This window comes from Psammomys obesus, unplaced genomic scaffold (genome assembly GCF_907164565.1).
Source record: "Psammomys obesus unplaced genomic scaffold, mPsaObe1.curated_primary_1811, whole genome shotgun sequence".
Lineage (NCBI taxonomy): Eukaryota > Metazoa > Chordata > Mammalia > Rodentia > Muridae > Psammomys > Psammomys obesus.
The window spans coordinates 5987242-6012769 of record NW_026594083.1 but is presented as its reverse complement, the minus strand read 5'-3'; the positions used below and the strand labels follow the sequence as shown (position 1 = coordinate 6012769).

The 25528-nt window shown below is 37.9% G+C and overlaps 1 long non-coding RNA gene across 1 annotated transcript in view; it reads right to left on the bottom strand.

Annotated features, from left to right (window-relative positions):
• The window catches only part of LOC129684639 (uncharacterized), a 298081-nt gene extending 277399 nt beyond the window's left edge, over window positions 1–20682 (bottom strand). Inside the window, exon 1 of the long non-coding RNA XR_008721369.1 lies at window positions 20372–20682. This is a non-coding gene — a long non-coding RNA (uncharacterized LOC129684639). The remainder of the gene's footprint in view (window positions 1–20371) is intronic.
• Window positions 20683–25528: the final 4846 nt, after the last annotated feature.

Genomic DNA, 25528 nt, shown 5'->3' with positions numbered 1-25528 from the left:
AAACTACCAGGTATGGGGTGTAGGGGTGCTTTTGCAAGACAGGAATCATCCTTGTGTGGACTCTTAGAAGGAAGAAATAGGCACGCACATACAGTGAGACAGTCCTTTTTGCATCTATACATTTTGCCATGGTTTGCATCGTTTTTCTGGTCTTAGCAGAGAAAAATCCTCCAGAGAACTTTTTGTGCTTATTGACAGATTAAGCAAACTTTTGCCTTTTGGGAAGAATCTTGCAGCTTTTGCTGAGTGGTACCATGACTTTTGCTGTTGTTTGCTCATGGCTGCTGCTGCTATGGTTTGATGCTTTGCTATATGACTGGACTGCTGGTATCCTGATGACTGAAATTGGCATTATCCCCAAAGAACCCAATGATCCTAATAAATAGCAAGTAGCTAAAAGAGGTCTACAGCCCCTTACCTTACTAATATCCTATCTAAGGTCAGGAGAGTGAGAGAAGTGGCTGGAAGGAAGATAGAGGCATTTAAGAACTTTAAATAAAGTAGGTATTTGAAAAAAATCTAAGCCTACAATAAACCTGTATCTCTGGTGCCAAGTTTAGCCTCCTGTCTTCCATTGCCAAAGGTTTTCTGTCTTCTAAATAGCAGTGTCTAATCTCAAACAAGTCTATTCTCAAACTTGGCTAATGAGTCTAGATTTTTTTTCTTATTTTTAAATTTATTCAATATTAAAAGTAACTACACATTACAGTGAATGGCATGAATGAAAGCTATCTGATTTAAAGAATTTTTTTATTATAATTGTGTGCATTTTTGTTTGAATTCTGCTACTGTTATTATTATTCTAAATGTTCCAAACTTAACATTTAAAATATAATAAAAACACTTAACAGAGGTTAGTTAATCTTCTTGAAAGTTAAATAAATTTAAAGTGAATTTTTACCTTAAGTTCACTTGTTGTGGTAGTGTAAATGAGAAAGACATTCATAGGTTCAATATTTGAATGCTTGATTCCCAGTTGGTGTAACTGTTTGGGAAGAATTAAGAGGTTTCAAAAGTCCATGTCATTCCCATGGACTCTCTCTCTCTCTCTCTCTCTCTTACTGGTAGTTGCCATAGCATGCAAGCTCTTAGCTACTACTCCAGCACCATGTTTGTTTATCTACTGTCATGCTGCCTGCTGTGATGGTCATGGATTTACCTACCCTATGAAACTGTAAGCCCCAGTAAACTATTTCTTCTCTAAGTAATCTTGGCCGTGGAATTTCTTCAATACAATTGAAAAGTAATCAAGACAATGCCAGCTAGTTATAGTAACATAGCTGTCATCTAAACTTTGGTGTCTCTTTTCTGGAGAAATGCATGGAGATCTTTTGCTCTGGCTATAACAAGGGCAAGAACTCTTCTTGAATGTCTAACATTCCCAGTAGCTAGTTAAAGACATGTTCAAGGCAGAGTTAAGTCTGAAATAAGTCTGATATAAGGCTTTTCACATTCCATATAGGTCTGATTTGATGTCAAATATCAGATAAATTGGAGCTATAGGTATAAAGGAAGACTATATGAGATTATTTGACCACTTTTGCTTGTTTTCCATTTAGTTTTTGAGATATATCTTCACTCTAAAACTGAGGGTGGCTTCAAAATTACTATATATACCAGGCTAGCTTCAATTCACAATCATCCCTCTGTCATCTTCATGAATTTCAATTATGCTGGGTTGTCCAGGGTTACTTGCCCCTGGGTAACAGGGTTCTGGAGATGCCGTATTGCCCTGTCTTTTGTTGGTTGAGCTTTTATGCTGGCCTCTATCCATTGGGCTATCTTAGGTGTTGGGTGTTAGTTTCTTTAGTGGTTCCTAGAATCCTAGAGAGAACTCCCTTGGCAGGAAGATGGTTTTTTCTGAAGGAAGCCTCCTCAGCTTTTTTGGTATGGTCACTGTATGACTGGTGTTTTTCAGGAGTTGCCACAGCTCACCTCAGGCGTATAGACCTGAGTGGTAACTGTGGTCCTTGTTAGTCAAGAGGGTTCTCCTTTCACCTGAAGAAGTCCTAGAGACAGCTGCCCTGCTTCTGGTTTTCTTGCTGTAAATTTAGTGAGTTCCTTCTGTAACCTGGTTGTCCCGTGGTTTGGTCAGTTTTGTTAGGGATAACTGTTTGCCACTTGGAGCAGTATCTGGGAGTTGATCTCAGGGATTCCAGGCTTCTGTAGGTCTGAGGTTAGGGTTCTGTGTCCCAGTACCCAAGCGGTAATCTGTGGCAGGTGAGTACTGCTCTCCTGGTAGCAGCAGGCTAGCTGGTGCACAGCAGGCCCGTGGGTTGGGCTGGTCCATGGGACCTTTTCCAGGGATATGCTGGGTGAGCTAAGTCTGTCCCTGTTTGCTTCCTTTGCTGTGGCTGATTTCTCCCAACTTGGACTCCAAGCCTCTGGTGCCCTGGGGTGCACAGTTCTGTCTGTGATGAATAGTTGGCGCACAGCAGGTTTCTGGACTGGCAGCGCGTGCGCCCCCTAGTCTGTGGGACCTATTCCAGGGATATACTGGATGACCTAATTGGGTCCCCATTTGCTTTCTTCCCTGTGGGGTTTTCTCCCGACAGGGACTCTCAGTCTCCGTTGCCCTGGGGCGCACAGCTCCATCTGTGCCAGAGAGCTGGGCACGCAACAACTCTCTACGCTCGCAGCTTGAGCCCAGTTCAGTGCTGGCAGCTCGCACCCGCCATTCTGTGAGACCTTTTCCAGGGAAAGACTGGGTGACCCAAGGCCAATCCCATTTCCTTCCTTCCCTGTGGGTTTTTCTCACCACTGGGACTCTCAGTCTCTGGTGTGTTTGTGCCCACCGTTCAGCCTGGGAAAGTGATCAGGACACGCAGGCGTGCAGCACTGGTCTGGTGACCTAGTGCCTGCACAACCCGGAATCTCTTCCGGGTTCTGGCTAGGTGGCCTGAGTGTGGACCCGACTGATTCCCGAGCCGTGGGGGTTTCCTCTCACCTGGGAAACACAATGGCTGTTGTTTTAGGGCCCAGAGTTCAGTCTCTTGGTTGCTGTATGGAAAATGTTGCCCTGCTCCTCAGACACAGTGTTCTCCTGGCGCTGCCATCTTGCCCCTCCCTCACAATCATCCCTCTGCATCAGCTTCCCATGTGACGAGATTAAAGATGTCAGCCACAATGGCTGGTACGAGTTCTTGATGAGAATTATAAAAGTATAGAGTTATTGCCTCAAACCTCCAGGATACATTAAAAGCCACAAGTCTACTAAGAAAGTATTGTACTTGTTCAGTTTGTAAGTAGACAGTAGACAGATCTCTTCTAGTAAAAGACTGTGAATAAAGGTAGTTTAGGTGAAGAACTTAGCATCTGTTCTAACAAAAGATCTCTCCCATTAAAAGAGAGATGATGAAGAAGCCACATGTCCTGGTTCTAGATTATATTTGTTTGTAAGGTATTTTGAATGTTCAAGATTATCCTTTTCAAAAGTTTTTCTTTTTTTAGTTCTTATTTCATACATTGCAACCCAACTGGTTGCATTGTCTTCCTCTGTGGCCCGGCAAGGTTGCAACCCTCAGAAAGAGGTGACCAGAGCCTGTCGCTGAGTTCATGCCAGAGAAAGCCTTTACTCCTCTTACCAGGGAAACCACTTGGATACTGAGTCTATGGGCTACATCTGAGTTACGGTTTTAGGTTCTCTCCATGCATTGTCCTTGGTTGGGGTATTAGTCTCTGCAGGGCCCTCAAGGCTTTATTAATTAATTAATTAATTAATTAATTAATTAATTAATTAATTAATTGGCTCTGTTGGCCTCCTTTCGGAGCTCCTGCCCCCTACAACTTCCTGAACATAACACCAACAGCATGGGCTCTGAGATCAACAATAAATAAATGGCCCTCATGAAAATGAAAAGCTTCTGTAAAGCAAAGGATACTGTCATCAGAACAAAACAACAGCCTGCAGATTGGGAAAGGATCTTTACCTACCTTTTATCAGACAGAGTCCTAATATCCAGAATATATAAAGAAGTTAAGAAGTTAAATACCAACAAACCAAATAATCGAATTAAAAAAATGGTATACAGAGCTAAACAAAATTCTCAATAGAGGAATATTGAATGGCAGAAAAACAAAAAAAAAATGTCCAACGATCTTAGTCATCAGGGAGATATAAATCAAAACGACCCTGAGATTTCACCTTATACCCATCAGAATGGCTAAGAACAAAAACTCAAGTGACAACACATGCTGGAGAGGATGTGGAGAAAGGGAAATCCTCTTCCATTGCTGGTGGGAATGTAAACTTGTACAAACACTTTAGAAATCAATCTGGCACTTTCTCAGAAAATTAGGAATAGTGCTTCCTCAAGATACTGCTATACCACTCCACTCCTAGGCATATAGCTAAAATATGCTCAAGTTCACAACAAGGACATTTGCTCAACCATGTTTGTAGCAGCTTTATTTGTAATAGCCAGAAGCTGGAAACACTTGAAGTCTTGAAATGGAATACTATATTCTTTGACATTAGGCTTTTCTATTGTCAAGTTTGATATCGTGCAGCCACTGATAACTGGTTTTCTTATTTTTCTCATTTGCTCAATCAATATTTCCTTGTCAGTCAGATGCAAATTAGCAAGATTAGATTCCATATGTTCTTGAAGGCAGGATATCACAACACAATTTAGCAAGATTTTTTGCAATCAATATTCATTTGTACTGTTCACACACTAGAAATTACCTAGGGGAAAATGTCACAGGAATGCAACTCAAATCACCTGGGTGTAAAGCATGTTAATAAACCTTTAGAATTCGTTTCTTCACTGGGTAGAGAAAAGATCAATATTTACTAAATGTTATTAACCTTTTAATAACAGTTATATATTTAGTAAATATATAAATTTAATTATGAAGACATTGAAAGTGACCAGTTATAAGCAGAAATTTAGAAGAGCAAGTTCATAGGGGAATCAAAATGTGTTTCGTCAGTGGACTGAGGGTGTCTGGGATTGGGAACAAGAGGAATCATGTGGTGAGGGATGACAAGATACTGAGAGAAATGACTGGAATTCAGAGGCATTTAGAAGGAAGGGAGAAGCCAGTGCAACGGAAACTGCATGGAATCTATAAAAATAACCTCTTAGTAAAGACTTCTAGTAATGAGGTACGTGGAGACTGAGTAAGCCATCTTCTGTAACCAGACAAGACCTCAAGTGGAGGTATTGGCACATGAACACAGCTACAAAACCTTCAACCTACAGATTGTCCTGACTGCAAAGTGTTCTGGGACTAGAGTCTAACTTAGGTGTAATCAAAGAGAATTCACCTAGCAGCTGGTAGAAGCCGATGCAGATTTCCACAGGCAAATATTATGCAGAGATCAAGGAGTCCTGTGGAAGAGGAGGAGGAAGGATTGGAAGAAACAGAGGGGTCAGGGACATCAAAAGAGCACTACCCACAGAATCAACTTACAGAGACTCATGGGGACTTGTAGAAATACGGGAGCCTGTATGGTTCTAACCAAGGTCCTCTGCATTTATATTACGGCTGAGTGCTTGGAAATCTTATAGGATTCCTCACAGTGGGAGTGTGGGCTGCCTCTTGCCCTTTGTCTACTTGTAGGACACTTTTCCTCCTAGTGGGTTGCTTTGTTCAGCCTTGATGTGATGCTGTATGTCTGGACTTATTGTAGATTGGTATACCGTGTTTACTTGACATTCTGGGGAGGCCTGCTCTTTTCTGAAGGGAGGCAGAGTTGGAGGCTGGATCTGGGTGAGAAGGGAGGTGGAGGGAAGAGACTAGCGGTAGGGGAGGGAGAGGAAGCTGTAGTCAGGGTATAATATATGAGAAAAGATTTTTTTAAAAGGACATGCTCTGAGGAAGGAGCTTAGTAAATAGAGGGTTTTTGTAGCTTGTGCAAGACTCTGTTTTGCTCTCTAGTGTCTCAGAATCTAATGTTTTTTTAAATTCTGTATCCCAGAGTTCGTCTAGGTAATTTTCATTGACAAGCATTTTGAGAGTACTGGTTTGTTAGGGTAAGAAGTCACTGGGTCGATCTTTCATATAGTTGGTATTTCCTGAGCTGAAAAGTAGAATTCCTTTGTTAGCTCTGAATTTTTTATAGATAGAGCATGTTGGGAAGAGCAGGTAATGACTTCAGGTGGACGGAGGGGCTGGGCTGGCATGGAATTTATGCTTCCTGTTCCACATCTTAACACCTGTTTCTACTCTCTGTTCTCCTTTAAAGTTTTGGTTTGGATTGGTTTTTTGCTGTATTTGTTTGTTTGTTTGTTTTGTTTTAGCCACACGTACACCCATATATATTCATTGCTGGCTTGGATTCCCATATAAGAGAAAACATGCGGTTTTTGTTTTTCTGTGTTTTGGTCACCTTGGTTAATATCATACTTCACAGAGGCATCCATTTATCTGCCATTTACATACTGTATGTTTTGTTTACATGTGAATAAAACTCCATTGTGTATGTGTCCTGCTCTTTCATTGTGTTTGTCTGCTGATAGGTATGAATACTGTTTTCATTTCTTTGCTGCTATGAATAGAGCAGCAATAAACATGAACATAAGAGCATCTTTGTGGAAAGACGTGGAATCCCTGGGTATATGTCCCTAGGTAGAAGAGCTGGGTTATAGGGTATATCAATTTTTATATTTTGAGAAAGCTACACACTGATTTCTACAGTGGCTGCGCAAGCTTGCACTCTGCCAGAAGTAAACATAAATGAAGGTTTTTCTTTTCCTATCTTCTTACAAGTATGTATTGAATACTTTAAAAAATACTCATATTCCATTTTTGTTCTCTCTTTTAAGATCCATCTGTTAATTTCATTAGACCATTTGTTGATTATATCTAGCAAAATTATCTATTAAAATTGCAGGAATAAACGTACCATGATAAACATAATAGGCTAGGTCACATAGAAGAGGAGGACCTCCCGTATCAGTGGAGTAAGTGGAGGATGTAGGTGGAGAAGATGCAGGGAAGATGGGATTGGGAGGAGACAAGGGAAGGGACCACAGATGGGATACAAAATTAATAAATTGTAATAAGTAATAAAAATTAAAAATAAGTTAAATGGAAATAACTTAAAAGCAAATTAATGGTGATCAGTCTCTACAGAGGGCATAGAAGGAACAATTCAGTCTGCAGTGAAGGGCAAATGCATACTAGCAGTCACAGTGAATTAATGAAGTATTCCCAAAGATATAATCAAAAGCTGTCCAAGAAATCAGCACAAAACAATAAAATAACAAAAATTAAGAGAAATTGTTCAATATTAATGGTTCTAGTTCCTTCAATAAAGAGACATAGAGGAACATTTTGGTTTAGAAAACAAAAACCATCCTTATATTGCCTCCATCAAATAGACCTCATTGCCAAGAACAGATACCACCTTAGGGTAATGGGTAGATAAAGGTATTGCAAGTAAGTGGAACTTGAAAAAAATAAACAAACATGCAGATATAGCTATACTCTCTGGCAACACAGCCATCAAACAAAACTAGTCAGAAGAGAAAAGGAGGGATACTCATTAAAGGAGCAGTTCATGTTACAATTCTAAACATAACACTTGACAGAGATGGATACAATGAAAGCAGATTTAACAGGAAAGCTTACAGAGCTAAGCACCAACATAAAATAGCGATGGGATCAGAATTAATAATGATATATCTGAAGGCCCTGGGATTCAGCAAGAAAAACCAACACCACAACAAAGTAGATGATAAAAGATCATCAAGATCAAGACTGAAATTAATGAAATATAAATTAAACAAAATTAGAAAAACAAAGAATCATTGAAACCAAAAGATTTTTTAAGATTAATGAGATTGTCAAATTCTAAATCAAATTAGCAGAAAAACAGAGAAAGATGAAGTTAATGAAAATTAGAGATGAAAAGAAGATACTACAATAGGTACCAATGATATCCAAAGTATTATACTGACATCCTTGTTCACCTTTATTCCACCAAATTGGAAAATTAAAAATAATATATGAATTTCTTAATGCATATAATATACCAAAGACAAACCAAGAAAAGTTTTTAAAAAGGTAAATAAATTCATCAAAGAGAGAGATTGAATAGCAATGGAAAATATAAAAATAGAAAAATTAAAGAAAAGATCTAAGCCCAGATAGATTTACCACAGAATTTTCCAGACCTTTCAGAAAATAATGCTGATGTTTATCAAATGATTCCATTATATAGTATAGAAAAAGAATGCTTCCCAATTATTTTTATTAGACCAGCATTACAGTGACAATTACAGATAAACAAAGAATAATGAAAAATAAAAATTATACCTCAATCTGCCCAAAGAATATAGACGTAAAATTTTTCAATAAAATGTTTTCAAAGCAAACTAAACACATCTAAAGTAGCACCCGCTACAGTAAATTCAACTTCTTTCCACAGATTTAGCAGTTGTTCAGTATATGTATGTATCAATAAATGTGATCCTCCACTGCACAAATAGACTAATGGACAGAAACTAGATGATCGTCTCATTAGATGTAGAAAAGGCTTTTACAATACAAAACATCCATTCATTATAAAAGCAATGTCCTTAGTCATCAGGGATATACAAATCAAAATGACCCTGAGTATTCACCTTACCCCCATCAGAATGGCTAAGAACAAAAACTCAAGTGGCAAACACATGCTGGAGAGGGTATGGGGAAAGGAGAACCCTCCTCCACTGCTGGTGGGAATGTAAACTGGTACAACCACTTTAGAAATCAATCTGGTGCTTTCTCAGAAATTAGGAATAGTGCTACCTCGAGATCATGCTATACTACTCCTAGGCATATATCCAAAATAGGCTCAAGTATGCAAGAAGGACATTTGCTCAACCATGTTCCTACCAGCTTTATTTGTAATAGCCAGAATCTGGAAACAATCCAGGTGTCCCTCACCTGAGGAATGGATATAGAAATTGTGGTACATTTACACAATGGAATACTACTCAGCAATTAAAAATAAAGAAATCATGAAATTTGCAGGCAAATGGTTGGAACTAGAAAAGATTATCCTGAGTGAGGTATCTAGGAATCAGAACTACACACATGGTATACACTCACTTATGAGTAGATATTAGACATATAACATAGGATAAACATAATAAAATCTGTACACCTAAAGAAGCTAAGCAAGAAGGAGAACCCTGGGTAAGACGATCAATCTTAACTCAGAAAAGCAAACAGGGTGGACATTGAAAGAGGGAGAAAACAGGAACAGGACAGGAGCCTACCACAGAGGGCCTCTGAAAGACTCTACCCAGCAGGGTATCGAAGCAGTTGCTGAGACTCATACCCAAACTTTGAGCAGAGAGCAGGAAATCTTATAAAAAAAAAGGGGGGAGATAAAAGACCTTGAGAGAAAAGGAGCTCCACAAGAAGAGCAACAGAACCAAAAAATCTGGGAACATGGGTCTTTTTTGAGAGTGATACTCCAACCAAGGACCATGCTTGGAGATAACCTAGAACCCCTGCAAAGATGTAGATCATGGAAGCTCAGTCTCCATGTGGGTAGCCTAGTAAGGGGAACAGGGGCTGTCTCTGACATGAACTCAGTGTCTGGCTCTTTGATCACTTCCCCCTTAGAGGGAAACAGCTTTACCAGTCCACAGAGAAAGACAATGCAGCCAGTCCTGATGAGACCTGATAGACTAGGGTCAGATGGAAGGGGAGGAGGACCATCACTATCACTGGACTGGGGGAGGGGCATAGGGCGAGAAGAGGGAAGGAGCGTGGGATTGGGAGGGGACAAGGGAAGGGGCTACAGCTAAGATATAAAGTGAATAAATTGTAATTAATAAAAAATTAATTAATTAAAAAAAGAAAAAAAGCCCTAAAGAATCGAATCGTGGGTTTACAGAGAATGTATTTCAACACCCACACACATGCATACACATATAGATGTAATCAGTCTACAGCCAACACCATGTTAAATCAAGGAAAAAGAGAAATTATTTCCATTGAAATCAAGAACAAAACAAGAATGCCTACTCTCTTTATTCCTGTTTAATATAGTACTTGAAATCTTAAACTAGAGGAGTAAGATGGGGGAGATAAAGTTGATAAAAATAGGAAAAGAAAAAGCCAACATACCCATTAGTAGGATGATATGATTCTATACATAAAATACCCTAAAAACTCCAGCATATTCAACAAACAGAACTGATCAAATTAGAGAGATGAACATAGATACATATAAAAGAATGAAACTATGTCCTTATTTTTCACCCTTCACAAAACTCAACTCCAAATGGTCAAGGACCTCATGATAAGAATTGACTTCTAATTTTTTTAAAGGATAAAACAGGACATGCATTTTAACTTAATGGTACAAGAAAGGACTTTCTAAATAGGATCCTGGTTGTGCAGACATTAAGGTTAACAATTAAGCAGGGATACAAAGTGAATAATTATAATAAATAAATCAATCAAATTTAAAAAATAACAATGAACAAATGAGATTTGGAGGGGACAGGAGCTCCACAAGGAGAGCAACAGAACCAAAAAATCTGGGCACAGTGTTCTCTTGTGAGACCGATACTCCAAACAAGGACCATAGATGGAGATAACCTAGAACCCCTACACAGATGTAGCCCATAGACTAGGATCAGAAGGAAGGAAATAAGGCCTTCCCTATCAGTGGACTTAGGGAGGGACATGTGTGGAGAAGGGGGATGGATGGACTGAGATGGGAGGCTGAAGGGAGCTACAAGGGTGATAAAAAGTGAATAAAGTGTAATTAATACAAAAATAATAATAATTAAATTTTTAAAAAAACAGAAACACCAAATCTGAAAAAAAAAATAAACAGGAACATTTCTGTATAGCAAATGACACCATCATTTGAGTAGACAGTCCAGGTGTGGAAAAATCTTTACCCTCTATACACTATTACAGAGATAGATAGTGGATCATCCATGTCTCTTTTTACTGTACTGCCAATATCCTCAAAGTTGAAACAGCCTAGATGTCCATCAGCTGATGAAAGAAAATGAAAATGTTGTATACATATGCTGTGTAAACTAATAATTTTATGAATTTCACAGGTTTGGAAATAATTCTTCTGAGTGAAGTAACCCAAAACCAGAGAAACAAATATTTCATATTCTTTCTCAAATGTGATATAATTTTGGAACTCATAAGGAGCCATTTGGGGTGATATCAAGGGAAAGGTCATATAACAAAGGTAAATGAAAAGTAAATGCAATTATGGAACAGAAAGGATTAAATGGGGTGGAGGATGAAGAGGGATAATGAGGGGGAAAATAACTCGTAGTAAAGACATTTGGGAAAGCCATAAAGAATTCAACTACCTAAGAATTTCCTAAATACATGCATATGCATTGGGGAGTTTAAATGGAGTTACTCTGAAATAGTGGGACCGTGCCTTTCTCAGACACCATTGGCTATCAAATAAAAAATCTGGTAAGAGATATGGGTTATCTCTTTTCAAGGATTGTTGGTTTCTGCATTCCATAGCCTTAAGCATTTTAGGCTATTGACATTGCTCTTTATTAACTTCTAGAACTTGAAGGTAAGACTATTGTGGAAAACACAACATACTTGTATAATAGGGCACAGAGAAATCAAATATACTTATCTGGAGTCTTTATGTATACTGGCTAGCTTTCAAAATTCTGGAAGTTTCTATGTAAACTTCTGACAGAAAGAAAGTAATCAGCAGACATTCCCACCTATTATCTCTGCATGCTACAATTGCAATGGACTTGGGAAGATATGTGCAGTGTTATAATAGTGGCATAAACGTTACAAAAGTAACCACCCACTTATAAATTTGATTTAAGGCCTGTTGTGTGAGATGGAATCCATGCTACATGAGTCATAAAATCTAGAGGAGAATGAATACTATTTTTATACTAAGTAGGCATAATTGTAAACAACTCATTAAATTCTTAACTTTTTACCAAAAGAATAGTGCATCTCTGAACCCTCATCAGATAACCTTGTTGCCATAGACTGTGGAATACTCACCCATACATGGGACATAGGTATCATACCCATTCTCCCAAGGCCAGGGGATCAAAGAGATAGAGAGGCAGAAAGATTGCAAGAGCCCAGACTACTAAATGTCCACAGTGAAACAGTGTTCTCTGGGCATGAGAAGTCCATTGCAGCCATGAACTCACACAAGCCCTGACTGCATGCATAGCACCTGCACAACATCAGGCCAGACACATCCCACATGGATGGGGAAGCAGCTCATTAAGTGCCACTGCAAGCTAAGGGACAATTGGCAGTTGATAGTTGCTGGTCATAGAGAGGTCCTTTTGTTCATGGATCTGTCCCTTAAAAGTCAATCTATGCTCCAGTAGATGGATATACAGGCAGCACTTAGAATATTTGGTGTGTATAAAAACAGAGCACATAAAGTTGGGAGAGAAAAGTAACATGGTGGATAGGTAAAGGACTGTGGGAGAAGGAATGGATGTATATTTCACCAAAACACATTATGTGCAGGTATAAAATTAGTAAGCAATTTTAAAAGTGGCCTAAAAAGAAAAAAAAAATAGGAATAGACAAGAAAATTCTGACTAAAACTCCAAAATATGTACTAGCCCCAAGAATCAGTAAGTGAGCCTACAAAAATCAAAATGTCTATATAGTATAGAAAATGCCAGCAGAACAAACTGACATCCCACAATATTGAAAAAAATCTTTACCATTTATTTCAGACAAAAGGCTAATATCCAGAATTTATGAATAACTACAAAACAGAAGCAAGAAAATAACTTCAGGGCAATAAAAAAATGTTCAGACAAGGGAGGGTGTTACACTTGGGATACAAAGTGAATAAACTTGCAATTAATTTTAAAAAGTTTTTAAAAGAAAATGACCATGGGGGAAAAAAATGTCTGGAGGGGCTGGAGAGATGGCTCAGAGGTTAAAAGCACTGGCTGCTCTTCCAGAGGTTCTGAGTTCAATTCCCAGCAACCACATGGTGGCTCACAACCATCTTTGATGAGATCTGGTGCCCTCTTCTGGTCTGCAGGTATACATGCAGGCAGAACATTGTATCTACGATAGATCTTTAAAAATGAAAAAGAAAGGGTTAGTGAAGATTCTTTCCCAATCTGTAGGCAGGCGTTTTGTTTTGATGACAGTGTCCTTTGCTTTACAGAAGCTTTTCAGTTTCATGAGGTCCCATTTATTGATTGTTGCTCTTAGAGCCTGTGCTGTTGGTGTTCTGTTCAGGAAGTTGTCTCTGTGCCAATGAGTTCTAGGCTGTTCCCCACTTTTTCTTCTAACAGATTTAGAGTATCTGGTTTTATGTTGAGGTCTTTGTTCCACTTGGACTTTAGTTTTGGACAGGGTGATAAATATGGATCTATTTTCATTTTTCTGCATGTAGACATCCAGTTGGACCAGCACCATTTGTTGAAGATGCTGTCTTTTTTCCATTGAATGGTTTTGGCTTCTTTGTCAAAAATCGAGTATTCATAGATGTGGTGTTTATTTCTGGGTCTTCTATGCGGTTCCATTGATCCTCCTTTCTGTTTTTATGCCAATACCATGCAGTTTTTATTACTATTGCTCTGTAGTACAACTTGAGATCAGGGATGGAGATACCTCCAGATGATCTGTTGTTGTACAAAATTGTTTCGGAGATTCTGGGTTTTTTTTCTCCATATGAAGCTGAGAATCTTTTTTTTTCAAGGTCTGTAAAGAATTGAGTTGGTATTTTGATGAGAATTGTGTTGAATCTGTAGATTGCTTTTGGCAGGATGGCCATTTTCACAATGTTAATCCTACCAATCCATGAGCACGGGAGATCTTTCAATCTTCTGAGATCTTCTTCAATTTCTTTCTTCAGAGACTTGAAGTTTTTTTCAAACAAGTCTTTCACTTGCTTGGTTAGTGTCACCCCAAGGAACATCCAGTATATACAAAGAACTAAAGAAGATGAAAAGCAGCAAGCCAAGTAATCCAATTAAAAAATGGGGAACAGAGCTAAACAGAGAATTCTTGACAGAGGAATATCAAATGGCAGAGAAACACTTAAAGAAATGCTCAACCTCATTAGCCATCAGGGAAATACAAATCAAAACGACCCTGAGATTTCACCTCACACCCATCAGAATGGCCAAGATGAAAAACTCAAGTGACAACACATGCTGGAGAAGTTGTGGAGAAAGGGGAACCCTCCTCCACTGCTGGTGGGAATGTAAACTGGTACAACCACTTTGGAAATCTATCTGGTGCTTTCTCAGACAATTAGGACCAGTGCTTCCTCAAGACCCTGCTATACCACTGCTAGGTATAAACTCAAAGTTTGCTCAAGTACACAAAAGGGATAGTTGCTCAACCATGTTTATAGCAGCACTATTTGTAATAGCCAGAACCTGGAAACAACCCAGATGTCCATCAACGGAAGAATGGATACAGAAATTGTGGTATTTTTACACAATGGAATACTACTCAGCAATAAAAAAAGGAGGAAATCATGAAATTTGCAGGCAAATGGTGGGATCTAGAAAAGATCATTCTGAGTGAAATATCCCAGAAGGAGAAAGACAAACACAGTATATACTCACTTATATAGACCTATAAGATATGATAAACATAATGAAATCTATACATCTAAAAAAGATAATCAAGAGAACAGACATGGGGTAAGATGATCAATCCTCATTTAGAAAGACAGATGGGATGTGCATTGAACGTATGACAGGAGTCTACTGAGGGCATCTGAAAGACTCTAACTAGCAGTGTTTTCAAAGCAGATACAAAGACTCATGACCAAACCCTCAGCAGAGTACAGGGAATCATATGAAAGAAGGGGAGTTAGTATGATGGGGAAAGGATAGGAGCTCCACAAGGATCAAATATATCTGGGCACAGGGTCTTTTCAGAGACTGACATTCAACCAAGGACCATGTATGGAGATAACATAGAACCTCTGCTTGGATGTAGCCTGTGGTAGCTCAGTAACCAATTGGTTTCCCATAGTGAGGGGAACAAGGACTATTTCTAACAGGAACTCAATGGCTGGCTCTTTAACCTCCCCACCCCCCAAGGGAGGAGCAGTCCTGTTGGGCCACAGAGCAGGACTTTGCAGCCAGTCCTGAAGATACCTGATAAAACAGGATCGCCATCAGTGGACTTGGAAAGGGGCATGGGGGAGATGAGGGAGGGAGGGAGGGTGGGGTTGGGAGGGAATGAGGGAGCGGGATACAGCTGGGATACAGAGTTAATAAAATGTAACTGATAAGAAAAAATAAAATTAAAAAAAAATGAAAAAGAAAAAATGTCTGGAGTAATCTGAAAATTATTTTGTTTTACTGAGATTTCTGTTACATTTACTGAGATTCATGGGTAGTGTAACAGTATGCAGAAACAAAATCCTGTTAACGATGGAAACTGGTTGTCTTTGGAAATTTCTTTAGATACCATAAATGTTTATGTGTATTCATTCAGAATACAAGAGCCAAACTGGTTTTATGTTCCACTTGCCATGGATTCGTTATACAGTAGGTAGCACTGGCTTAAGTTTAGGTTTTTGTTGTTTTTCCTTACTCAAATGTGCATGACTTGTTTGGCCAAGCACGGAATCAATGACATCCTATGTCAAAGTTTACAACATTTTATGAGATAAGCATCTCAATTGATAATTTTTATGATAACAAGTAAGGGTATTTAATACATAAAGGCTTTACCTAAAGTGAAAACATTCATGAGTGAGTGAGAATTTGAACTCATGCTCTGATTCCAAAACTCCTGGTTCAGGGAAATCTTGTCAAGATGGCATGACAAGAACTCTTCTCCTTTGCTTTCCACATATTGCAATAACAGATAAATTTCCAAAGACATAACATTAAAACAGAGTGATGCTCAAAAACAAGATCAAAATATAAACTGCAAATGAGATAGAGATCACTAGCTGACGCCTAGAATTAAACACAAGAAACTCCACATACTTTCAGGGGAAGTAGATGGTATTGTGCTGCTACATTTGTCTCACAACGTCTTACCAAAACCTAGTGTCAGTTTTTATGATTGAAAACTGAGTGTGATATTACAGAAGTTGAGTGACTGCAACCGCTCTCGCATCCTTCGCCACTGCATAATAGAACTACCTTTTTATTTTAATTTTTAACTCTCTGTATGTATTTCTAATTATGTGTACACATTTGTGTCTATCTATATAGGGTTATGTGCACATGAGTGAATTTGCTCATGGAGGCCAGAATAGAGCACTGGATGGCCGGAAGCCAGAATGTTAGGAAGTTGCTACTTCCCAGATATATGTGCTGGTAGCTGAATTGTCCTCTGGAAGTGTTTTTAACTGGTGCATCATCTCTTCTCAGCCCCAGAAATTTCATAAGGAGCATAGAGAAAGAGAAATGAACTTGCAGCTAGAATTTGTGTCAAAGTGCTCATTAACTGTATCTAGGATATATATACATATCGCCCAAGATTGGGGGCTGGGACAGAGATCATACAAAGCTATCCAGAGTAGCTTAGGGCTGTATATAGAAGGGCTAGCAATAAAAAGAGGTTTTTAATTTTCTCTCATTTAATTTGAGTCAACAAACCAAAATCCCAACCCATGAGAAAATAATATTAGAATGTTGGAGACTGGAGAAGGTGTTCCTTAGTCAAATGCTTTGTATAAAAGCTTGATGGTATGAATTTGTATCCACAGGACTCAAATATAAAGCTGGGTACAAGGCCTTGTGATTGTAATCCTAGTACTGGTAGAAGATCCTGGGAGTTTGCCTGGTCAAGACTCTAGCTGTTTGGAGATCTTCAGGTTTAGTAAAAGACTACCTCAAAAACTGTGGTATGGAATGATACAAAATGACAACATTGTCCTCTGGCCTGCATGTACACACATGCAAACACTCAACGATGTTAAAATAACAGAGCAATGCCAGGAAGATTTCAGAATAAGTACAATAGGATCCTCAAGGAGAAAATGTAATAAAAAAACATGCAAAAAAGTACAATTAAAGAAATAAACATTGTTCATAGAAAAAAATCAATTTGAATTTTCCCCCCAAAAAATGTAGTTAAAATACATTCTACATATTTTATATAGTGGACATCATAACAAAAAAGAATTAGCAAATTGGAAGATATTTCTGAGTAATATACCAAAAGCCTAGCACAAATAGATATGTCAAAGAAGATAAAAGAGAATTTCAGAATTTTATATGCTGTATCATGCAATTTTAATTCATATTACTAGAGAGCTGCGCATGGAGTTGAAAGCTAATATTATAAGGGTGACAATGTGAAAAGAAAATCCCCAAGTTTTCTATTTCTTACAAAAAGCAAGAACCCTAAGACCAAAGCGTCTAGGAAGGTGAAGCATCTCCCTGTTCCTCTTTCAGGTAAAGAAAAAGTAATAAATACCACTGCTCTCTGAGAAAAGCCTTTGAGAATACAAAATGTGAATGGAATAAATCATCTTTAAAATGAATTCGATAGCCCAACTGAAATACAAATATGAAATTGTTCCTTATCAGTGTAGATTCTGATTCACTGCTACAGATGTCTACTGATACAGGGTTCCAGAGGGAGCCGGAAATTTAGTGAGCATGAGATGTACGTAGAGGTTGGTAATCCCAGCCCATGTCCAGTTCACTCTAGAACCTGTTATGTGAACTCATGAACTCAAACACTGTGAGAGACAGACTCTGCCTTGATGCGTAGAAGGACAGTTAACCACCAACATGGGGGAAAACATGCCTCACAAGTTGATAACCCTACCACTTGTGATATATTCTACAACAAGTTCCTCGTATCACCATTCAGATTATCTTTGGTAAAGCACCACTTCCCCTTGTTTTATTTTTGACACTTTAGCAGTGTCAAAAGACTTTCTTTTTCATTTTCTGTATTTATGTGTTGTATTCCTGTGCAGATCGTAAGTTACCCAAGAATAAAAGTAACTGTCAAATTAGAAGGAAGAATGTTGCTTTAAGATGTCAAAAGCACGTACACAGGCTGGAGTATATGTTCACAGGAAACGTGCATGCATGTGCTCTTTACATAAAAATAAGAAATATGACAATAGAACATATAACTAATGTGTCCTATTGGCTAACTAAAAAATTTGAACATCAAGAGAAGATTAGCATTTTTTAAAAAAGATATACACTTTCTTAAAAACATAGAATTAAAATAATACTATGGTTGATTTTGATTTTGCTAAAAAAATTCTCTACAACTTACCAATAAGTAAATATAACCAGCAATGTTAAAAAAATATTTAAAATTAAATGCTTAAATCTAAGCAGGCATTTCTACCCTTTGTTTCTTGTGTCTCATAGACTTCTAGAAGAAACCCCATTTTTTTTCAGCCTGTCCCTGTAGCATGGTGTCTTCCTGAGCTATGTTAAGTAATAATAATAATAATAATAATAATAATAATAATAATAATAATAATGAAGTTTCCTTGTAAGACTGGTTTTTAATTGGCTTAGGGGGTGGATAATGAGTTCTTTTTTCAGTCATAATCTTCAAAAGGGCCATCTTTTTTAGAAATTCTCAGGGAAACCTTTGCTTTATTTACTGCTATACATATTCAAGGCTTTTGAAACAATGCATATATTTTCTTGTTGTTCACGTTGGCTTAACAAAAACCCTTGTGAAATATATTTCGAGTACTTTCGTGGTAAGAACACAATTTTTCAAAACATGTAAAGGAAAATCATTGTTTTTCTCTCTTGAAAAGAAATCCCTTTTTGGCAGCAGGAACTAACAGGAACTGTGACCACAGGAATGAAAGAATGAATGTAACAGGTGGCAAGGACATAATGAACTTACTTCTCTCAGGAAAGAATGTGTCTGCCACATTTTACTCTGATAGCACAGTTCAGGTCACATCAGAAAACTAACTTGTCTTTCTTGTGCATAATCTCTGTACAAATGCATGACTAGGACTTAGCTTTGCCAGGGGCCAACAGGTTTCCATAAAGTTTGCAAAAGTTTAGTTAAGCAATGTCTTCAAAAGTTACCTTGTAACTGAAATCACTTTCTGACGCCCTTTAATCCTCCTCTCCCTTTCCTTACAGGTCTGTAGCTTCATACTGACTTGTTTTCAGTTTATTAATTTCTTTTAGCAAACTGAAGGCAGAGAGCTCCAGATGAAAGGAGCTTGCCCCCACACAAATTCTGAACTTTAAACAAGGAGACAAAACTGTGTTATCGCTCCGATTTGTAAAATGTTTAAGTGAGTGTGAAGCACAGACCTGAGAACTTCATCAAATCAGCCAGTGGAAGACATAGTCTGTATGTTATCCATTTTGATAACATCTATTACAAGTTTGATGGCAGTAAAGACCGATTTCCTAATGAAGTGGACAACAGCAGTTGCATTTAGCACGTACTCCAAAATATAATTTGAACATGGAGGTTTGGAATGAGAAGCCTGCCCCTTCTGCTTGCAGACTGAGATTGTCTTTGAACAACCAAAAAAAAAAAAAAAAAAAAAAAAAAAAAAAAAAAAAAAAAAAAAAAAGAAAAGAAAAAGAAAAAAAAGGAGGACACATTTAAAATAGGATTTAGGTATGATTAAACTAGGGATTAATCTCAATTTATACTCTGAGGTTTTCGTTTTGCTTGGTTGGTTAACTTTTAGAAAACACCAGCTTACTAACGTCCAAGATATTTGCACTGCCATTAGAAGTACTCTGAGTTATTTTAACATGATTCTTCAAAAAGAAATGTGTGCAAAGTTTCTGCCACACAATGTGAGCAAACAGGATCAGCAGGAACAAAAGAAGTTTGCACGCTGCTCCTCAAAGGACTTTAAAAGAATCCTTCCCGGGAATAATACACAGAAACCACTGGAAAGGGGCTTGGGGGAATCAAAGCACACTTAGTTTTCAATGGGTAAAGATGTACTTTCTTTCCTATTTTTACATTAAAAATAAGAGCGCACACCAACAAGTCTCCCTGGCTGGCAATCAGCTAAGCACAGGCCCTGACCCTTCCCCTGGCCAGGAATGGTTGGTCACACAAAGCTCTTTCCTTACATCTGGGCTGCATATTTCTGAGATGTGGCACCAAATTGTGAAGCTACAGCCGAATGACAGAGAAGTTTTACTAAACGAAATGTTTACAGATATCCTGTCTCTTCTTTCCTCCTGCCACACATGATTTGCCTAAATCAATATTGACTCGGGTTGCAGAAAAGCAGGGCTTAAACCAAAGAAAAACTGGAAGGAAAAGAACAGACAGGACGACAACAGTACTGTATTTCCCTTTTCAGATTGCAAATGTCATGTGAAATCAAGCAGAGACAAAGCCGCATGACCTCAGGATTTCTTGCTGGTTTGTTTCTCCCCCCAAAAACATAACAGATCTTAGCTTTTACGACAACACAGAGAATATTTGAGTAACATCTTAAATCTGCACTCACCACGTGAAAGCAACAGTTGCGTAGAGTAAAAGTGTGTTTTGTTTTGTTTTGTTTTTCCTGCCCCCTGTTCCATTTCAGTTCTGAAATGAACAGTGTCCAACAACCAAAAGGCCGGAGCTGCCACCCAGAGGCCCCATCCACGAGCTCGTTCGTTTGCCTGTCAGCCGGAGCGCTGTCTTCTGCGTGCTGCAGCTGTGCACTTTGCTCTAGTTCTAATAAAATTTCCATCTGGCTCCCACCGCCTCACATAGGTGGGTGATCTGGCCTTTCAGTTTCATGTCTGCGCAGCACATTCCAGGTGAGGCTGTAGGATCCGGCTGTCCACCCTCAAGCCAAGGAGTTCTTGGTGAGAGGTGGGTGGAGAGAGAAGCAAGCTCAGCACGGAGAGAACCCAGGCTGTAATCAGAATGCAAAAAAAAAAAAAACTTCCTCCGTTTTCCTGCCTTGCGAGGCTGAGCGGCTAAGGGCCTCTTTTCGCAGAACTTCGGAATGTACAGGCAGGACGCAAAGGGGCCCCGCCAGACAAGCCTTTCTCAATCAATCAGCTAGCAGCCATTACTTGTGACCTGAGGTCACACAGCATAAGTGCGTGGGGTGTGCCTCCCGGGGTCCCCAGGCTACTTACTGCAGCGTACATAACCAAAGCCAAGCAGACGCTGAATTCTAGAAAGATTTTAATAGTGAATGTTCTAAAGACGTAAAGTAAAGGTAAGCGAAGTGTTCTTTCTGAGTAGGTATTGCTTAATTCAATGAATTCAAAACAACACGTTTTCACATTAACTCACACAGCATTTAGGACAGAGTGGTGACATATCTCCTTTATATTATATGCCTGGGGATGTGGAAATGACAAGAGATTCCATATGACAATTACATGATTACCAATACTTCCTGAATCACATGGACGTTAAGGTTTTACTTTAGACTTTTAAAAAAATTGTTGCAAAATTCAACTCTAAACAAAGATCCTGATCCCCAAAGAAGTGACTCTAATTTAGGGATCTGGGCCTACCTATGTTAACCCCTGGTGAAATCCCATGCCAAATTAACCTCACAAATTCTCTTACTTTCAGAACTATATTAATTATAATTCTCAAGTTCAGAATAGTAAATATCCACTTTAGTACATTTTAATTGGGAATCTGTAATAAAATTTATGAAACAGTAAGTAAAAATCTAATATTTTAAACCTGTATCTGTATTCTGTATATTAAGTTTTCATATTCTTCAAAGACACTTTAAAAGAGTTGTTATCATTATCAAAGTTATGAGAAGTATCAAGTAATTGTACATCAAAGCAAACCCTTTCTTGTGGATGATTCAACCCAATTAAGGGGCTGATGTTTTTACAGTGTTTCTATGAGACATCCTCCCTCTCCCAGTACCTGTCACTCAGAGATAGAGACAGATGCTCAACACTCCATCCTTCACCCCATTTCCTGAGTAATTCCACAGGCATTTAAGGCATCATCCAGTTCAGTGCTGCCTGTGAAATTCCTATGGATGCTGAATTTCTATCCAATTCATTATCCTTTACTTAGCAAACTGAATTAGCTTCAATCAGGCATTATCTGATAGAAATCAAACACAAAAATTAGCATGTTATAAAATTAGCAGTGAAATAATACTTTCTAACAGAGCATACATTTTGAAAATACAGAAACAGAATATAATTATAGGTATTAAAGTTAGCTCTAGGTGGGGTTTAGTGCAGAAAGGAGAGTTTCCACATTCTCAAATATAAAACATAAAGTCATTGATAGGTCTGCATATTGCTTCTGAATAAGTTTTAAAAAACAAAGAATAAAACATGTTGGTCATCTTTCACTGAATTCATCATTCTGTTCTGCATACTGAAAGTGAGCATCTTTGAAAAATATTCATGCTAATAGACAGGGACAATGAAGAACATGATTAGTGCTTGAAGGCTCTCAGAGCCACTGAGGTTACTACACTTCAGTGTTACCTCATATTGCAAGTTGTGCTTTCACTGTTTTCTCATTTCATTCACTCAAGATTAACAGCTAATTTAAGAGTCAACAAAAGCACCTAACCTTATACTTTAGATGTCTACAGTCATCTACTTTCAAGATCCAGCTTTTATTGTAACATAATTTCTACGTATATGAAATGAAGGATTTTCCAGTAAGTTCAGAAAGGTCACTCAGAACCCATACAAAGAAGAAAACATAACCAGCCCTTGAACAGGCGGTGATGATTTCCCAGGCTATAATGTAGTTTTTATGGCCTGTTTGCAAGTTTTTATGTGGCCATAGATATTTCTGAATTACACACGGGTTATGAAAATAATCCCCTTTGCTGAAGTCTGCTATTACTCGGGAAAGATCACTAGGAGGATCTAGCACTATTACAAAGAGTTTGTCAAGTTGATTCACGTCACCGCCCGTCTTTGCTTTGTGGAGAAAAGGTCTGCAGCTCTAGAAGTTCTGATTAGTTAATAAAACCTGGTAGACCCTGTTCTGTTAAATTCATTTAATTAGAAAATTATCAGAGTGCAGAGAATCATATGAAAAAATGGAGGAGTCAGTATGGCCTAGAGAGAACAGGAGCTCCACAAGGATAAAATATATCAGAGCATGGGGGTCGTCTATGAGACTGTTTCTCCAACCAAGGTCCATGTATAGATATAACCTAGAACCCCTGCTCGGATGTAGCCCATGGTAGCTCAGTAACCAAGTGGGTAACCTAGTAAGGGGAACAGGAACTATTTCTGACATGAACTCAACAACAGGCTCCTTTATCTCCCCCGCCCCTGAGGGAGGAACAGTCCACAGAGAAGGACATGGCAGCCAGTCCAGAAGATACCTGATAAGCTATGGTCAAATGGAAGGGGAGGAGGACCTCCCTGGCAGTGGACTTGGAAAATGGTAGGGAGGAGATGGTGGAGGAAGGCTGAGATTGGGAGGGAATGAGGGAGGGGTCTACGGCTGGGATACAAAGTAAATAACCTGTGATTAATATAAAAAAAATAAAAATTAAAAAAAGAAAATTATCTCCACTTCCCAAGTCATTTTATCAGGTAAACACTACAATAAATATTTAGAGGTGCTAACACAGAATACATTAACTCACTCCAATTAATGATTCACAATAATAAATTCCAATGTGTTTATATTAAGCTATATAGGTATAATCTATAAGAATTAAAAAAATAACAAGTTACTAACCATAAATTGCATGTGAATTTCTATACTAATTATGTTATTTATTTACATATATTGTTTCTCACAATATGTAATTTTAGAAGATAATCACCTTTTCATTTAAAAAAGAAATAAAATAAAATGTTTAAGAAAATAGTACAATAAATTTCTAGGAGCCGAGCATATACTCCATAGTGAAATGTTTGTTTGACATAAACAGACCTTTGGTTTTTATCCAACCTGCAAAATTCAAATTTTTCCAGATTTTTATCAAAAGTGATTAGCAGTACACAAACATTAGTCAAACTCAGCCAACATGTAGTTATTTTAATTTTTAAAAATTTGTTTCTGCAGTATCAGGGATCAAATCCATACATTGCTTCTGATAAGCAATTTATTTTATTTTATTTGGTTTGATTTTTCAACACAGGGTTTCCCTGTGTATTCTTGGCTGTCCTGGCTTCAAAACTGACAGCCATTCTCCTGCCTCTGCCTACCTGAGTGCTGGGATTAAAGGCAAGTGCTGGAATTAAGGGTTGACAAACAAATTCCCTACCACTAAGCTACATACTCTCCCCGGCCACTCATGGAAAGTTGATAATGTTACAGTAAGAAAACCAATAGGGATGTCCAATGCATCCACAGGTTATACAAGTTTCTGTACATTACTTGATAAATTTTGTTCAGATGCGTGAATCTGTTCCAGAAAAATCTTGGATTGTCATTATTACATTTTCTATCAATAGAAGGTGCTGGCTTACGGGTTATGTGAGTACTACCTTCATGCTACCATTTTTTTTTCTCCTTTGCTATTAGTGCCTAGATCCTGGTTGGAGAGGGAAAATGTACTGAAAACATGTTGTCTTAGTGAAGGTAATGTACATGGTAGCAGAGACAGGAAGATGAAGAGAACATAGGAACCTCAGTCCTTACCACTGTGAAACAAAGTTGGTAATTGGAACACCACAGATGCTGGTTGTAAGCATAATATTAGATAGATCCAGTTTAATCCAGAGTCAAGCAAATAGAGAACAACTCTAAAATAAAGGCCTATGTAAAACACTGCAAAGAAAACAGAACATGAACGCTATCAGAAGGAAAACAATAAAAAGATAAATCATCAATTTCACAGATGAAAATAAGCATTTTAATATTCATGAAGACGTGTATCCCATATAACAGGAAAAATTAAAAATTATGCTAAAAAAAAAAAACAAAGATTTGGGCAAGTGATGTGATTCAATGGGTAAGGGCACATGCCATGAAGCCTGATGACCTAAGTTCAGTTTCCAGAATCCACATAATGTTAGAAGGAAAGAACTAACTCTATAGAGTTGGCCCCCGAAATGCTCATGTGTTCTATACAAATGTTCAGAGCTCTCCATCTCTCTTTCTTTCTCTCACTATTTATACATGTGCTCAGTAAGAATAATAAATTTTTATGTAAATACAATAAAACAATATAATTCAATGGCAATATATAAAAAATGTTGCCTGTGTGATGTCGTTTCAAGACGTTGAAACAGGAAAAATATAAAGGTAAATATGAGGAAAGAGCACAAATAAAAGATGCTTGCATAATTAAAATAACTAAAATAAAATTAGAAATATAAGATGTAAGAAATGGCTAAGTAAAATTTAAAATACTACAGATATTTTATAGTTCCAAGTTTTAAATGACGTTATTTTAGAAGAGATACAACAATTAGCAAATACAATACAATATCCATGTTAATAAGCGTTCACTTGAATTGCTTTAAATTAAGGGCAGCATTCTCAATAAAATATAAATTGCTAAAGGTTTCTGAAGAAATACTAAATTTTATATGGAAAGATAACTTGATATCATACATTTATAATTTTACATTTTTCTCTCTTGGTTACACTTGTGAAAAGACTATTTTGCTTTTTAGAGAGCTAATGCCTTGGTGCTTCTTTAATGCATTTGTGTGTGTGTGTGTGTGTGTGTGTGTGTGTGTGTGTGTGTGTGTGT